The 15,980-nt window shown below is 39.9% G+C and overlaps 1 protein-coding gene and 1 pseudogene across 3 annotated transcripts in view; one reads left to right on the top strand and one right to left on the bottom strand.

The window, feature by feature from the left end:
* RCOR1 (REST corepressor 1) overlaps positions 1–15,980 on the bottom strand; it is a 132,915-nt gene that overhangs the window by 101,659 nt on the left and 15,276 nt on the right. The gene's annotated exons all lie outside the window — the stretch shown is intronic.
* On the top strand, positions 8,691–10,554 carry LOC308647386 (E3 ubiquitin-protein ligase RNF138-like; annotated as a pseudogene). Its single transcript has 3 exons — positions 8,691–8,701; positions 9,763–10,102; positions 10,199–10,554. The product of its transcript is annotated as an E3 ubiquitin-protein ligase RNF138-like (transcript).

The raw sequence follows: 15,980 nt of genomic DNA, 5'->3' as shown, positions 1-15,980 counted from the left end.
GCTATTTAATAATTTTAAAAATTAACATTACCTATGCCTAAGCAGTCTTGAAAATAAATAAACTTGCTAACAATTTCCTTGGATCTGAATACTAGCCTGTCAAACTAATGCAAAGAAACGCACCATCACCCTGATTCAGCATGACTCACCCTCTCCCCACTGACAGTTTATGAAGCTGGCTTTCCTTACTACACTGTACCCGGAGTTAGAGCTGCTGCCTCGCTACAAGATGCTACATAAAACATGCTCTGGAGAGGTGTCATAAAGCAGAATACTGATTTGGCCTACAGGACAATCAGCATTGCCAGGAAGCCTCTGCCCTATCATGCAAAAAGCACATTGCCTGTATTACATTAGCCAGCGACTAGTTTGCCCAACAGACTACACAACCAAAGCCTTTGAAGCTTGGTTTGGGGAGGTCTATTTTGTTTTGCTGTTCATGCTGTGTCAAGATTAACAAGGAGAGGCTGGAGGGCTGTAGCTCAGTGACAGAGCCCTTGGGTACTATCCTCAGCACCACATAAAAATAAATTAATAAACAAAGATAATGTGTCCATCTACAACTAAAAAAAAATTTTTTTAAATTAACAAGGAGCCTATCATACAGCATTCAGGTTGAGGGATCTTCAACAACACTACCCCCACCCCAGACAAGATGCAGCCCTGAACCAGGCAGGCCTTCCAGAGGAGCTACATCTTCCCAGCTAACCATGCTTCAGGAGAAAGCAAAGGCCTCAAGCTGCTGCCCGAAGCAAAATCCTGTGTGGGTGTACAAGCATGTCAGAGACACTCTAGAGGCAATCATCTCTGAGGACAATCACACCTTAGAAGTCCATTCTTTATTACATAAAAAAGGAGGATTTTACTTTGGGAATTTTTAGTCAATTTTTCAAGACTTGATATTTTATTAAGAACAACTTCCAGGCTGGGGAAATAGTTCAGTTGGTAGTGCCTCGCATGCACAAGGCTCTGGGTTCAATCCCCAGCAGCAGCAGCAGCAGCAGCAGCAGCAGCAGCAGCACCACCACCACCACCACCACCCCAAAAAAAAAAACTTTCATTTGGATTGCAAACTTTCCTCCAGAGAATCCTGGATGCCACTGGCCTCAAGTCACATTTGAACAGTGTAAGCCTTCATTTCATCTTTCCAGTTGCCCTATAGGTGCCTGCAACCACTTTCTAGGAAGTCTCAAGAACTCTGGACTGGAGGAGACCTCTATAATCATCTACAGAATGGAGTTGTATATTGAGAGGATTTGCTTCCAGGTTAGCGTGGGAATTGAAAATGTCACATAGTCAAAAACGATCTTGAGGGCTGGGGATGTGGCTCAAGCGGTAGCGCGCTCGCCTCGCATGCGCGCGGCCCGGGTTCGATCCTCAGCACCACATACCAACAAAGATGTTGTGTCCACCGAGAACTAAAAAAAAAAAATATTAAAAATTCTCTCTCTCTCTCTCTCTCTTTCTTTCTCTCTCTCCTCTCTCACTCTCTCTTAAAAAAAAAAAAAAAAACACGATCTTGAAAAATCCCTCAGGAAGGAAAGGAAAGACAAAACACTCCATAGGAAAGCTCCCCAACAGAGACCAACATAGAAAATTCTCCACTGTTAACAGTGGTATCTCTCTATATAATCCTTGAGCACCCAGATGAAGTTACAGAGATGTGTTTAAAGGTCACGTTGAATCTAAAATATCAAAGTCATACTTAACACAGTCAAATTTCACACTGGGAGAATTGAGGAGACAGGGATTCAAGAGAAGACCTATGTCTTCTCCCTTCAGGGGATAAGCATGACAAAAAGGACCATATATGTCCAAGGATGTCTTAGACTGTTCCCATTCACACCTGTCACCCTGACATAACCTTTTTTTTTTTTTTTAAGAGAGAGTGAGAGGGACAGAGAGAGAGAGAGAATTTTATTTATTTTTTCTTAGTTCTCGGCGGACACAACATCTTTGTTTGTATGTGGTGCTGAGGATCAAACCCGGGCCGCACGCATGCCAGGCGAGTGCGCTACCTCTTGAGCCACATCCCCAGCCCCTGACATAACTTTTAATAGGCTCCTGTTCACTCTAAAAGTAGTTTAGACTACTCTGCTGTCAAAAGACCTACTCCCATGCCTCTGTGTAGTCACCTCTCACAAATCTGGGCTGGTCCATGATTCACATTAACTAAGAACATGTAGCAGAAGTGACATTGAGCCATTTCTGGACCTCTACTTTAAAAGGACTTTCGATCTCTGCCTCCTGCTTCAGTGGAATGTTTGCTTATGGGAGCCCTGGCCACCAAGGTATCTGGACAGCCGGCTGGAGATCCCACACTGGAAAAGGAGAGGCCCTGAGCCTTACATGGAGAAGGAAAATGGCCCAGCAGTCCCAGCTTCATGTTGAGCCACCAGACAACACCAACCCCAGCTAGCCCAGCAGAACTACCAGGCTGGGGGGCGGGAGGAGGAAGGGTCACAAAACAGTAGTTATTTTAACCACTATGTTTGAGTGGTCCAGCACACTTTCCTATCAGGGAGGGTAGAATTCCTGCAATTCCCATGGAACAAGAGAGTGAAGCCAGAACTGAGCCAGAACAGACCAGCTCCTTTGTGGTGGTGGTCAAATTGCCCTTCCACTCTTATGAACTGGGTACACATCACAGACCCAGAAACCCCAACAAGGGGACCAACCCTCAGTAGCCCGCAAGGCTAAAGCTAAGAAAGACTTGAGGTGTGGTGCTTCTGCACTGATCTTGAGAGGCTTCCTAACTCTTCGTTGCTGTTTTGTACTGAGAACATGCTAAGCCTACACTCTGAGAATATAAGTAGGTATACAATTATGGCTTAAAGTTTTAAATAAACTGCTCAAGATTCCCCAGTTCCTGAATGACACAAAATTAGATGACATCTCCATATCTAGGAAGTGGTATATAATGTAATAATGATCGAGAAATACAGGATCTAGATTAAGTCACCCCAGGCTGGGTTTTCCCATTTTACCACTTGAGCTCTTGGGGAAGTTGTTTAAACTCTCCAGATCTCAGTGGTAGAACACTTGCCTAGCATGTGTGAGGCACAGGGTTCAATTCTGAGCACTGCATATAAATAAATGAATAAAATAAAGGTCCATTAACATCTAAAAAAAAAGAAGAAATGGAAAAAGCTGGACAGGGGCACACATGTATAACCCCAGTGACTTGAAACTGAGAATCACAACAACTTTGCAATGTTCTGTATCAAAAAATAAGGCCTATGGGCTGGGGTTGTGGCTCAGTGGTAGAGTACTCACCTAGCATGTGTGAGGCACTAGGTTCAATCCTCAGCACCACATAAAAATAAATAAATTGGGGGCTGGGGTTGTGACTCAGTGGTTGAGCGTTTGCCTTGCATGCATGAGGAACCGGGTTCTATTCTCAGCGCCACATAAAAAAAGAAAGAAAATAAAGAAAAAATAAAGAAATTAATTAAATAAAGGTATTGTGTCCATCTACAACAACAAAAAATACTTAAAAAAAAAAAAAAAAAAAAACAAGTGAAGGCCTAGCTCCTGGCCCATCTCTTCCACCAAGCTCCCAGGGTTGTAAGATTAAAGGTCATGGACAGCAAGTTAATGGTTGTTCTTAACTGCTTTCATCTCCTATGAATAAACCTTTTCCCTCAAAGAGTGAAAATTCCCAGGGTGTAGGTATCTCATCTTTTTAGTCCCAAATATGGTTAACTTTCCAGATGAGGTGCTCTACATAAAGATGTGTACTCTACCTCCTTCCTACCTGCTCAGGCAATTCCCCTGCTCAAATGGTCTTTTCTCTACCTGATTTCAGCCATTTATACTTGGAAAATTCAATTTAAAACTCAGTTCTAACTATAGGTTATTTAGTTTTTCATTTTAGAATTAGTCATTAGTGTGCTACAGTATGGAACAAAAAAAATAAATAAAAAAGGGATAAGGGTGTAGCCCAGTGGTAAAGCACCCTTGGTTCAATCCATAGTACTAATCGAAGAAAAAAAGTAGAAGAGAAAATATAAACAATAATCAAAATTATTTTTTTTTAATTTTAAACTGATAGGAATGATACAAAAAAGAAGAAAACTCTGATGACAAAAATAAAGGACACATCACTGGAGTGATATCCTTAAATAGGCAGAGGGGGATGGGGTCTAATTCCCATCCCCTGGGAGCAAAAGAAATTACAGAAGTATGCAGAGTATGAGGTGCAGGCACTAGATAGGATCACACATGGCACTGGGAGCTTGTAGAAGTTTACTTGTAAGTGCTTCAACTTTTTCCCCAATGAAATAAAAGAAAGGTGGGAAATAAGAATTTAAGATTTAAAGTACAAAATTAAAATTACTGTCCAGAACTGGGCATGGTGGTGCACACCTATAATCCCAGCAACTCAGGAACCTAAGACAGGAGGATCCCCAGTTCGTGATCAGCCTGGGCAACTTAGAGAGGCCTTGACTCAAAATAGAAAAGGCTGGGGATACAGCTAGTGGTGGAGCACCCCTAGGGTTCAACACCCAGTACCAAAAAATAAAAAGTAAAAATAATACTGTCTAGGGGTGGAGGTTTAGTTCAGTGGGAAAGCACTTGCCTAGCATGCACAAGAGCCCCGAGGTTCAACTCTCAACACTGCAAAATTAAATTAATTAAATTGAAAAATAAACTGTTTTTGAGTAACTAAAATCAGAAAACAGAATACAGCCTGTAATGGACAAGGACATTTTGACTTTAAATTGAGACTTAAATTTGATGATGCCTATAGCTGTGCTCAGCTGCAGAAGCAAGCACAGCATAGGCAAAAGCCAGATGACAATCAGCCACACGTGATGCAGGTCTCACCACCCCCCGCCCTCATTCCACAGTCTTTGCCTGCTGCTCAACTTCACAGCAGAAGCCCCAGCAACTCTAGCAAAAGCTAGCAAGCTTGCGGAACCCTAAAGCCGTGAGTCACCAGTGTCTCAGCCCTACCAACACCACCCATCTATACCTCACCCATGGTAAGGGCTGGCCTTCTTTAAGCCCATAATGGCAGAAACTCCAAGATTCAAACTCAACTGTGTCTCCAAATAACAAACACAAAAGCATAGAGTATTTGAGGCCACTGGGCAACAATGACTAATAAAAGACAGAAGAAGGGAAAGAGCCAAATAAACAGATATCTCAGCTGTCCTCCCCACATAGCTGACCCCTGGAAATGTTCTGAGAGGCACCCTGATTCTCTAAATTCCAGCATGCCTTGCCCACACAGGTGCTTGTGAAGCTGTTGCCAGTGGGATACCAAGCATTTGTATTTACTTTCCCTCCTTCCCTGCCTCATTTTCTCCCCAACAAAATCAAAACTTCAAATAAAGGATTAGAATATAAGCTTTGTCCTAAGCTCTGTTTTCTGGGGAATCCAAGGTAAGACACAGGTTATGGCTTAGTCAGAAAGGAGATCAAACAAGATGAAGAAAAGGGAATAGAGGAGAGAACCTGTTACAATGACTACTGAATCTAAGACAGAAGGATGATGGGGTGTGGGGACAAACAGTGGTATATGCCTGTAATCCCAATGACGTGGGAGGCTGAGGCAGGAAGATCAAGAGATCAAGGTCAGACTCAGCAACTTAGTGAGACCCTAAAAAACTTAGCAAGTCCCTGTCTCAAAATAAAAAATAAAAAGGGCTGGGGATGTGGCTCAGTAGTTAAATGTCCCTACATTCAGCCCCTGGTACCCCCCCCAAAAAAAGTGATGGGGGGAAAGTGGCAGGTCAATACACTACAAGACAGTGGGAACTAGAATTTTGGAAGGGGTGAACGGGAACAATCAAGGAGGAGGAAATATGTTAAGTTTGAAAAATTGTGATGACAGGAATTTCAAACAAAGGAAACTCAAGGAATGGAGTGATCAATACAAGTTGAGAATAGCAGCCCTGGGAGAGGGAGTAAGGAATTAAGAACCTATGGCATCTGAAAGAGGGGGTCACTGTGTGGTTTAACCTACGTAGCCATCCCTGGTAGCTCTGGGAAGAATGATCTGCACAGACACTGAAATCACAAAACTTCAGAAATTACTGGACTAAATAACTACTTCTCTTCTAGACGAAGTAATTCGGACCCCTCCCACTAAAGGACAACCAGAAGTTGAGCAAAACATTTTTTTAAGCATCTGCATGTAGGAATCAGAAAACTAACAACATAGGTTCAGAATTCAGGTGATCCTGAGGCTCACAAAAGGAGGTTCAGCTATAGAGTCACCTTTCCCCACAAGGGATGTGCCAATTCCAGAGAAGAGTACTGAAACACTAAGACACTGAATCATGCATCTGGGCAGAGAATCTAGGGTCTGCCATGAGGGGAGGGAAGAAGATAGCAGTCAGTGAACGCCATTCCACTGGTCTGTGCCCTCAAAAGCCTGTATCTTCGGAGCAAGGCTGAAAAAGGCAGACCCGCCCAGGAGCTTCAGAGGCTGAAGTGTAGCTCAGTGGTAGAGTACTTGCCTAGCATGCAGTGGCCCTGGATTTAATTCCCAGCACCACAAAAATAAAACAAAAGGGGCTTCAGCTTAGCTTTGAACCATCTCAGTTCTTGAATTTGGATTTAGGTAATTTCAGAGTGCTTGTATCTAACAGATAAAATATAAATTTTCCCTAGAAAAAAAAAGATATTATTCTGAACCTCAACTTATTTTTAAACAGATTTACAAATGGTAAATTTGATATACAACACACAATAAAAAATAACCAGGTAAAAAAGCCAGACATGGTGACAGGCACCTGAAATACCAGCTACTCAGAAGGCTGAGGTGGGCAGATCACCTAAGCCTAGGAGTTGAAGGGCAGATTGGACAACATAACTGCAAGATTAGATCTTAAAAACAAAATACAACCACCACCAAGGCAGGGGAGTGGTATGGCTCAGGGCTAGAGAGCTTTCCTAGCAGACACAAGGCCCTGAGTTTGATTCCCCAACAAGCAAGAAAAAAAAAGGAAAGGAAAATCACACCTAGGGACATTACAATAAAATGGCTCAAATCCAAAGTGAAGAATTTTAAAACTTGGAAAAAAGACAGATTACAATTATACTGATTGTTAACCCACTGCTAGAAAAATCATAAGGCAGAACACAATGAAATACCTCTGAAGTGCAGAAAGAAAGTACAGTGGTCCCCCTTTACTATAAGTGGTCCAATATTGCAGAGCATTAGTTCCAGAACACCCTGAAGATACCAAAACTCATGAAAGCTCAAGTCCCTTATAGAAAATGTTTGTGTGCATACAAAATAAACACATCCTCCTATACCCTTTAAACCACATCAAGGTTACTTATAAGAACTAATACAATGTTACTGCTTTGTAAATAGTTTTCACCCTATATTATTTATGGAACAATACCAAGAAAAAGGTCTGTATCAGTTCAGTAAAGAGGCTATTTTTTTTCCTTGCAGGTGCAGAACCCACAAAAACTGAAGGTCAACTCTAACTGCACATCACAACTCTATGTCCCTTAAAAGTGGCCTCCAAGAAGGGCTGTAGTTGTGGCTCAGTGATAGAGCACTTGCCTCCCATGCATGGGGTACTAGGTTCAATCCTCAGTACCACATAAATATAAATAAATAAAGATATTATGTCCATCTACAACTTAAAAAAAAAAAAAAGACCTCCAAGAACAAAGCTGACCCATGGACAGTGGCTCAGATCTACAATCCTAATAGCAGGAGGCTACAGCAGGAGGATCTCAAGCTCAGAGCCAGTCTTAGAAGCTTAGTGAGGCCCTGAGCAACTTAGTGAGACTCTATCTCTAAAGAAAATGTATTTTTTTTTAAATCCCAGCCAGAGTGGAGGAGCTGCAGTTTTGTTTTTTTTTTTTTAAAGAGAGTGAGAGAGGAGAGAGAGAATTTTTAATTTTTTTTTTTTTTTTTTTTTTTTAGTTCTCGGTGGACACAACATCTTTGTTGGTATGTGGTGCTGAGGATCGAACCCGGGCCGCACGCATGCCAGGCGAGCGCGCTACCGCTTGAGCCACATCCCCAGCCCCTAAAGAAAATGTATTTTAAAAAAGGAGTGAGGATATGGCTCAGTGGATAAGTGCCCTGGGTTCAATTCCCAGTACCAAAAAAAAAAAAAAAAAAAAAAAAAAAAGCTGAAATAAAAACTGCTTTAAACACAGGTTCATCTAGCAGACCCATGCTAAAAGAGATATCAAAGGGTGTTCTTTAGGTAAAAGAAAAATGAATCCGGAAAAAAAATTTAAGAGGTACATAAAAGAAATAAGAGCAATAAAAAAGGCAAATATCTTGGTAAATCCAAATAAAGCAACTGTGTAAGATTATGGTTATTCTAAGAATTAAAATGTGTAACAGCAATGGCACACTGGGGACCGGAGTGCTCACTGCGGCTAAGCATAATAAGGAGCACTTTCCAGCCATCAGGTAAAAGCACCAAGTTAACATTAGATTGAGGAAATAAAAAATGCAAATTTCAATCCCTAGGATGACCACTAAGAGAAAGTTGTTGTTGTTGTTGTTGTTGTTATTATTATTTTAAAAGAACACTATGGTGGGGTGCTGGGATTGTGGCTCAGCAGTAGAGCGCTTGCCTAACACGGGCGGGACCCAGTTCGATTCTCAGCACCACAAAAAAATAAATAAATAAAGGTATTGTGTTGTCTCCATATACACCTAAAAAAATAAATAAAAACACTATGGGGAGGCTATGGGTATGGTTCAATGGTAAAGCACTTGCCTAGCATGTGGGAGACCCTGGGCTGGATCTCCAGCTCTGCCAAAACAAAATACAAACAAAAAGAACACAACTACCAAACCAAGGGAAAGTGCAGAATAATAATAAAGACAATCAATACAAAATAAAGCCAAAGGGAAGAGAGAGAGAGAAACAACAACAGAAAAGATGGGTTAAATAGAAAACTGAATAGGTCAAAATACAAACATATCGATAACTACATTAAATGGAACTAAAGGCTTGCTTTTAAGAGTTAGATAAAACCCATTCACACACCCAGATATTAGAATAAAGAAAAGTTGAAAGTAAAAAAAGAAAGGGGGGGGGGAGAATATCATTCAAACACTAACAAGAAGAAAACTAGCCAAGCCATATTGATCTGAGGGCAGGAAGCATTACTAGAGATAAAAAGAGGGACAATACATAATGATAAAGGCCTTCACCCTCAAGAGCAATCTGTTTTAAAAAATCATAGCAAAAGGCAGTACTGCAAGGATAATGTAATAACAGCAAGCTCATGGTAGGTGTTTTTAGGCAGGAGAGAAGAAAGGTATAGAGATGGCAAGATGACACAAAAGGACACTGCACTTCTGGGTAAAGTAATGCAAGGGACACAGGGGTACAAGTGCCACCGAGAGGGCTGCAGGGAAAACAGTGTCACTAGGAGGCAATTCTTTTCAGACGGAACAAGAGTGAGGGGAAATTTGGGGGCACAACAGCACAAACCAGCGCCCAGCTCTGGCTGCCTAAATTTGGACTGTGACTTCCCTACAGGCTATTTGTCCCTGGGCAAATGACTCAACATTTATGAACCTTTGTTTCATCGGCTTTAAAATGAACATTTTAGCCCCGTGCAGTGGCGCACACCTGTAATCCCAGCTGCGAGGGAAGCTCAGGCAAGAGGATCAAGTTCCACATCAGCCTGAATAAATAACAGAGGAAACCCCAATGACTTAGCAAGACACTGTCTCAAAATAAAAAAAAAAAAAAAAAATGGGTCTGTGCAGGAAGTCTGGCCCTAGGCCACCACAGCCTTGTTCCTCTATGCCAGCCCCCCTCACAACCCCAGTGGCCAAGACACTAATCTGTCTGAAGCCTGTCAGGCCATTTTCAGTAGAAAATGTTTACTGACTGCAATGAGAGAAAGTGGAATATATTGTCCCTTGTCTAGTGGGAATGTGACTAGAAGAGAAACAGCATGTCCAGAACAGGCCTTAGATCTTGAAAATATTATGAGAAAGTTTTCTGGTAGTTGTAGATGCTATGCAAACCAGATTAAATCCTATCCCATGAGACAGCATTATAAATCTTGTAAGAAGTATCAGGATGAATATGGTGTTTCTCCTATCATTCCAACTTTCAAATCAAGATTCAGCAGGGGGACTGGGGTTGTGGCTCAGTGGTAGAGCACTTGCCTTGCACATATGAGGCACTAGGTTCGATCCTCAGCACCACATAAAATAAATAAGTAAAGCAAACAAATTAACAAACAAGATTCAGTAGGGAAGAGTAATAGGAGTCAAACATTCACATCTGATAACACGGAAACTTATCAAGAGAATACAAGTTCTGAGCATCCCACCTTTGAGTGTCCTTGTGTCAAGAGTCAAATTTTACCAGAAAGATTTACTTGATCACTGTAACAGTAACCACCTATTTCAGATAGTTCCTGCGACATGTTCTATTTGTGTCTCTTCCTTGGGGAGATCCTAGCCAGATTACTAGAAATTTTGTTAATCATCTAAATCAAAGACATGTTCAATTAGAATTTGTAAATCTTCTGCTAGATGAGGAAACCCAATATCAAAGTGCTGTTGAAGAATCTTTTCAAGTAAACATCTGAAGCTTGTAGACATCTCTGTATCTCTGTACCTGCAAGTGCCATCTTTAAGGGGAAAACTACATGAAGTGACCATTTAAAAACTAATTCAGGGGGCTGGGATTGTAGCTCAGAGGGAGAGCACTTACCTCTCATGCATGAGGCACTGGGTTCGATCCTGAGCACCACATAAAAATAAAATAAAGATACTGTATCCACCTATAACTAAAAAAATATATATATATATTTTTAGAGAGAGAATTTTAATATTTATTTTTAGTTTTCAGTGTACACAACATCTTTATATGTGGTGCTGGGGATCCAACCTGGGCCTCACGCATGCCAGGCAAGCGCGCTACCACTTAAGCCACATCCCCAGCCCAAAAATAAATATTTTTTAAAAAAAGTAATTCAGTCGTTTTTTTGGCAGGGGAATGGGGTGTGGGTACCGGGGATTAAACTCAGAGACACTGAGCCGCATCCCCAGCCCTATTTTGTATTTTATTTAGAGACAGAGTCTCATTGAGTTGCTTAGAGCCTCGCTTTTGCTGAGGCTGGCTTTGAACTTGTAATTCTCCTGCCTCAGCTTCCCGAGCCACTGGGATTACAGGTGTGCACCACAGCGTCTGGCATAACTCAGTCTACTGTTTTAAATTTTTTAACTGAAAAATAATGTTTGGGCCACCTAAAAACTTCATCCTCTTGACAAGTTAAAAAACCAAAGTTATGACATTACTTTAGCATAAAAATATTATATTCCACTAATGTATTGGTAAAAAGGGAATCCCTGTTGTACTTTTATCTTTTTCTTGTGTTATGTATTTTTAAATTTCATTATTATTATGTTGCTTTTGAAATTTGGTGCAGTTTCTCCTATTTATTGTACACAGGTATCACAAGTAGCAAATTCTGAAAGATGTAATTGGTATAAACTTAACAAATCTGAGCCAGTTGTCAGAGTTGCAGAATGAAAACTTGAAGTGCTAAATGGAAGAATCCAAAGGAAATGTTTAAACACAGATTATAGCTGAAGTATTCAACTATAAGAAAATTGTATTTTTATAACATTTAGTATTTCTGAAGACTAGTGAGATTTCTTTAATAATTTCAACTCTACAGAAAGTTCACCGTAGGGACTGGGGATGTGGCTCAAGCAGTAGGGCGCTCGCCTGGCATGCGTGGGGCGCTGGGTTCGATCCTCAGCACCACATAAAATAAAAGATGTTGTCTCCACCAAAAACTAAAAAAAAAAATTAGAAAAACAATTCTCGGGGCTGGGGATGTGGCTCAAGCGGTAGCACGCTCGCCTGGCATGCGAGCGGCCCCAGTTCGATCCTCAGCACCACATACAAACAAAGATGTTGTGTCCGTTGAAAACTAAAAAATAAATATTAAAATTCTCTCTCTCTCTTTAAAAAAAAATTCTCTCTCTTTTAAAAAGAAAGAAAGTTAGTTCACTGTAGGGCTGGGGATATAGCTCAGTTGGTAGAGTGCTTGCGCATGCACAAGACCCTGGGTTCCATCCCTAGCACCACCACCAAAAAAAAAAAAACCTGAATTTACATACAATTAATTACCTGTTTATAGGGTGCTCATCTGATATTCTCAAAAATAATGCGTGACTATAATATAGTGAAAATAGTGGAGTCAAAACTAAGTTTGTTATTAATATTCAGAAATGGGAATCATAAAGTATTGTATAGAAGGGCCAAATCACAGAAAAGAAGGATAAAGTGAATTTGCTGACATTCAATATACAATGTTTATGCTTCCCTTAAAATTACAAAAAGATCAAACTCTCAGAAGCAGTTTCGTGCTAATATATACATATATTGTATAAAATGGTATACTTGGGCTTTTTTTCTTTTTTGTACCGGGGATTAAATTCAGGGTCACTCAACCACTGAGTCACATCCCCAGCCCTATTTTGTATTTTATTTAGAGTGAGGGTCTCGCCTGGCATGCATGCGGCCCGGGTTCAATCCTCAGCACCACATACAAAGATGTTGTGTCCAACAAAAACTAAAAAATAAATATTAAAATTCTCTCTCACTCTCTCTCCCTCTCTCTCTCTCTCACTCTTATCTTTAAAAAAAAAAAATAGAGAGAGAGTGAGGGTCTCAATGAGTTGCTTAGCACCTCACTATTGCTGAGGCTAGCTTTGAAGTCGGGATCCTCCTGTCTAAGCCTCCGGAGTCACTGGGATTTATAGGCATTTGCCACCGCCACAAGGCCCAGCTATTTTGGTTTTCTTAAAACCCTTCCTGACTCTTCTACAGTGAACACTTTTTTAAATTTGGTTTAATAAAAATGTTAATTTTGAAAGTGAAGTTTTATTTAAAAAAAAAAACTTTTTCAAACAGTAATGACTATATGGTAATAACAATCACACCAAAAGCCATACATTTTAAATGCCTTGTTCTGTTACTGTAAGAGTGATGTTTACTGTATGCCTTAACATTTTCTCTGCGTTAATGAGTGTAATTTTAAGAAATGCTGTATAATTTTTTTTTTAAAGATACTTTTGGGGCTGGAGTTGTGGCTCAGTGGTAGAGAGTTTGCCTTGCAAGTGTGAGGCACTGGGTTCAATCCTAGCACCACATAAAAACAAATAAAGGTGGGCTGGGTTGTGGATAAATGGCAGAATGCTTGCCTAGCATGTGTGAAGCACCACATATCAATAATTAAAATAAAGGTCCACTGACAACTAAAAAAAAATTTTTTTTAAAAAGGCACTAAAATTTTTTTTACAAAGACACTTTTGACCTAGTTATTTTTCCAGTTTAAAACAATAACTTTAGTAGTTTCTTTCAAAGTTTAACATGTCCAGCAAGTTTACTTCAACTGTTCTGAAATTTGCAGACTTCTTTAAAGGAAAATTGTTGTGGAGATCATCTTGATGAAACTGTTTTGAAGTTTTGTGAATGAGTTAAATATTAATTGTCTGGTGTTTTTCATAAGGAAAATACTGACTTTGGTATTTGCTTTTCTCTGGGAACTCAAGTATAGAAATAACTTTAAAATCTCCCTTCATTTGGTCAGTGGGTTGGAAATAGGGAAAAATCTGTACATTTAATTCATGGAAATAAAGTTCTTATTTTAAATATTTGTCAGCATAAAGGAGGGGAAAGTATTTTAATACTGATACCTGAATTTCACAATACCACTTAGGAAAGCTTTTTCTCAACAAATTACAGTCTATATTGTTTTTTCAAAACATCGTATGAGATGTACTGCTTTATTTTTCAATTAAAAGTGACTTTCTCCTATAAATAAATAAATAGGGCTGGGGATATAGCATGGTGGTAGAGCCCACTGGGTTCAATCCCCAGTACCAAAAAAGAAAAAAAAATGTGGTTTTATACACATGCTTTTTTTTTAATGTATTTTTTTAGTTGTCAATGGATCTTTATTTAATTTATTTTTATTGGTGCTGAGAATCGAACCCAGTGCCTCACACATGCTAGGCAAGCGCTCTACCCCTGAGCCACAACCCAGCCCTTTTGAACATGCTTTTTTACAGCAATAAAACTCTTAAGAGGGGTAGGAAAGATGGCAGAATGAGATGGACATCATTGCCCTAGGTACATGTATAAAAACATGAATGGTGTGACTCTACTTTGTGTACAACCAGAGAAATTAAAATTTGTGCTCCATTTGTGTACTATGAATCAAAATGCATTCTGCTGCCATGTCTAGCAAATTAGAACAGATAAATTAATTAATTTGAAAAAAAACTCTAAGAACTGATTATTATCCAGAAACTTGATAAACCAGATAAAACAGCTATTCAAGTCTACACCCTGCTTTAACAGTGTAAGGAGCCTACAGCCCCAACCCTCAACCTCAGTTCCACTAATGATGCGGCACAGAATCGTCATGCCATGGAAACTGACCTTTTGCCAACAGGCAGGGGACCAGACAACTCAGAGTTCATCAGCTAAGACATCAATTCCCAATTCAGCACAGGAATGTCACTATATGGCACATGAAAAGCATTTAATATATAACTGAAACTTCCCAGGACACAGTAAATATTCCATAAGTACCTCAAAAGGAACTCATGTTCTCATTTGAACACTCTCCAGCAAGACAGAGGTACCATACATTACAAGCGTAGTTCCTAAATCATACTCTTCTCTTAAGTACACTAATTACAATAATTTTTTTTTATTCTTTTTTTTAAGTTTGTTGATGGACCTTTGTTTTTTATTTATTTATATGTGGTGCTGAGAATCAAACCCAGGGCCTCACACATGTTATGCAAGCACTCTACCACTGAGCCACAACCCTAGCCCCATAATAATTCTTGAATTATTTACTTTTTCAGCAAGTGATTAATTCAAAATAACTATCCTTTGGAGAACTCTGGGCTATGGTCATCAGATTTTTTTTTTTTTTAAAAGAGAGAGAGGAGTGTGTGTGTGTGGGGGGGGGGGGGAGAGAGAGAGAGAGAGAGAGAGAGAATTTTTTAATATTTATTTTTTAGTTCTCGGCGGACACAACATCTTTGTTTGTATGTGGTGCTGAGGATCGAACCCGGGCCGCACGCATGCCAGGCGAGCGCGCTACCGCTTGAGACACATCCTCATCAGATTTTAAGAAGCAATGAAATCAGAACAAAAACTTCATCACAAATACTGAAATAAATAGTAGCTATACAAAGACATAAAACTTGGTATTCTGGTTTGTAAAAGCCAGGTTGAGAAACTCGAATCCAAAAATCTGAAATCCTAAACTCTTCAGGTGCTTTCAAATTTCAACTTTTTGACCAACGGTACTGTCCCTCAAAAGAGTTCAAAATTTCTGAGCATGCTGATTTTGGGGCTCAGGGATGCTCAACCTGTAAAGTCTACACAAATATTCCAAAATCTGAAAAGCTCCAAAACTGATACACTTCTGATCCCAGACATTCCAGATAAGGGATATGCAACCTGTGTTCTATTCACAAAATGTTTCCGTACGCATAAAAATCCAAAGTTAAAAGTTAAAAAGCCTTGGGGACTACGGATGTAGCTCAGCTATTTTCAAAACAAAACAAAACAAAAAGCTGTTTTCAAAAGAAACAGAAACAGGGCTGGGATTGTGGCTCAGTGGTAAAGCGCTCGCCTCGCACATGCGAGACCCCGAGTTCGATCCTCAGCACCACATAAAAATAAATAAGTGAAATAAAGGTGTTGTGTCCAACTACAACTAAAAAGTAAAATGTTTTTAAAAAATAAAAAAAAAGAAGAAACTGAACAGGGTTTAAAAAAAAAAACATCATGTAAGCACTTGCCAGGTGAGGTTGCACATGCCTATATTTAAAGCTACTTGGGAGACTGAGGCAATATTGAGGCAACATAGTGAGCCCCTACCTCAATATTTTAAAAAGAAGCAGGGATGTGACTCAGTGGTAGAGTGCTTGCCTAGCATGCACAAGGCCTTAGTTTTAATCCTCAGCACCAAGG

Source organism: Spermophilus citellus, assembly GCF_964194105.1.
Source record: "Spermophilus citellus genome assembly, chromosome: 4".
Classification (NCBI taxonomy): Eukaryota; Metazoa; Chordata; class Mammalia; order Rodentia; family Sciuridae; genus Spermophilus; species Spermophilus citellus.
The sequence above is the reverse complement of the archived record's forward strand: the minus strand, read 5'-3'. Positions and strand labels throughout refer to the sequence as shown.